Below are 2335 nucleotides of genomic sequence, written 5' to 3'. Positions count from 1 at the left end.
GTCCTGATTTTGTTTTTCTTTTTGAAAAGGTTTTTTTTTTTTTTTTTAATAAACCAAAATCCAGCAATCTTCTGTCCCACCCCTCCCAAAACCATTCTAACTCTTTTTGTTCTTTCCTTTGTTATCTGCCTCCGTCTGTCTATGCGAAATGTTTATAGCGTTTTTCTCAGCCTTTTCATGCATAAATATCTTCCGACTTCCTTCTGCGGAAATGAGTGCTTAGCTATCCATGTAGGCCGTCCCCTCTCCCTGGTAATCGTGTTGCAAGTTTTGGTTCAATTATTCTGCAATGTGTGCATGATTATGAGAGTTAATAACCCTGTAAACACTAAGAATTATTGGACTCTCCTTTGGTTTGCTTGCTTGTCTATGGACCCACGTACATTCCCCCCTCGCCCCCAAAGTCCTTTCAATAATTATCAAACACAACACTGATCTGTCTGTTTCTAGGCTCATGGGGGCCTTCCTGTGGAACGCCCACCCTCTTGCTCTGTCCTGGCCACGGGTCTTCGTCTGAGCCCAGAGCACAGGCTGTGGTCCTTTATCATCTACCTGGAAATGCTCTTTTCCTCCATCTTCTGTTGGATCGTTTTCCTGAGCCCTTGTTTTCTTCTTTCCTGGTTTCTTTCTCGATTTGCTGGAACACATCATTTAGTGGACTCCTGAGCAAAGGTAAAGGATATCAGCTTTTTGTGTTCTTGCTTAATAATCGTGTCTTTATTCTACCCTAACATTTGATTAGTAGTTGGCTGGGTGCAGAACTCTAGGTTGGAAATATTTACTCTCCAGGCCTTCGAAGGCACCGTCACCTGCCTGCGTCCAGGGCTGCTGCTGAGCATGTCTGATAGCTTTTCTGACTCCTCATCCTTTGTATAAGGATTGTATATCCTCCAATCTTTCTTTTTAACTTTCTGTACGTTTTTAGGATTTTCTGTTTATTGTCAGTGTTGTGAAATTTGACAACGATGTGTCCTGGCGAGGGCTCTTTCCTCATTCATGTTTTCACGGCTCCATCTGGAAACTCACACTCTCCAATCCTAGGATCCCCCCACCCCATCATTTGTTCGATCATTTCCTCCCAGCCGTCTTCTGTTCTCTCCTCCTGTCACTTCTGTTTCTCAGATGTTGGAACTCCTGGATGAGCCTGTAATTTTCTGGTCTTTCCTGTTCTATGATCTCTCTTTTGACTTTGTGAAATGCTTTCTCAGGGATTTTCTTAAGTTAATCTTCCAAACACTTGTATTGATTTTTCATTTTTGTATGGTATCTTTCATTATCAAAAATTTCTTATTCTGTAAATGTTCCCATTAAAAAAGCAACTTTTTTTATTGTTTCATGGACGTAGTATTTTTTCTTTGATCCCTGAAAATATTCATTATTGCTCTGTGGAAAATTTTTCTCTTCTTCTCATTGTGTGTGTCCTCTAAGATCGTTTCTCTTTTTCTCTCTCTCTTTCTTTCTTTCTTTCCTTCCTTCCTTCCTTCCTTCCTTCCTTCCTTCCTTCCATCTGTCATTCTGTTGTTTAAATTTCTGTTACTCATTCAGGAATTTTCCTAGAAGGCTTCATTGGCTGTTCATATTTAAGAAAGAGGCACAGAAAAGCTAGCTGGAAGCTCTGTATTTATGGGTGGGACTTGTTGAATAATGGATTTCCTAGGTGGGTGAGGACTTATCTATTTTTCCATGGAACCTTATATATTGGCATCTTATATCTTTTCTTTTTGTCCAGTCCTGTTTCTTCATAGAGGACCTTTCTCATTTCTGCTGGAAGAGTGTTAGGAATTGAATCGTGTCCCCTCCCAAATGACATATTGAAGTCTTAACCCCCGGTACTTCAGGATGTGAACTTGTTTGAAAATCAGGTCATTGCAGATGTAATTATGTAAGTGGTGATGACATCATACCAGAGAAGGGTGAGCCCTAATCGAATACATGGTACTTCGAAAAGTTCATGGCAAGATCGACATCATCTTTCCACTGTTTTCTGCACACTTTTTGTGGTATGCTCATACAACTGTGTGTGCTTATGAGATGAGGAGAGACGGGCACAGAGGAGAGCACCACGCAAAGACAGAGGGGCAGGGAGAAGCCACATGACGGTGAGGCAGAGATTAGAGTGACCCAGCACAGGCCAAGGGACACCTGAAGCCACCAGCAGCTGGAGGAGGTGAGGAAGAATCTTCTAGAGGCTTTGGGGGACGTGTCGTGCTGCTGACACCAGGATTTCAGACTTTCAGCCTCCAGAACAGTGAGAGAATAAGCTTCTGTGACACTTTGGGATGGCAGAGAGGGCATGTGCTGCGTGCTGCTTGCTGTGGTGGCCGAGTGGGGAGGG

The sequence above is a fragment of the Galeopterus variegatus genome, unplaced genomic scaffold, assembly GCF_000696425.1.
Source record: "Galeopterus variegatus unplaced genomic scaffold, G_variegatus-3.0.2 Scaffold3830, whole genome shotgun sequence".
Taxonomy (NCBI): domain Eukaryota; kingdom Metazoa; phylum Chordata; class Mammalia; order Dermoptera; family Cynocephalidae; genus Galeopterus; species Galeopterus variegatus.
The sequence above is the reverse complement of the archived record's forward strand: the minus strand, read 5'-3'. Positions refer to the sequence as shown.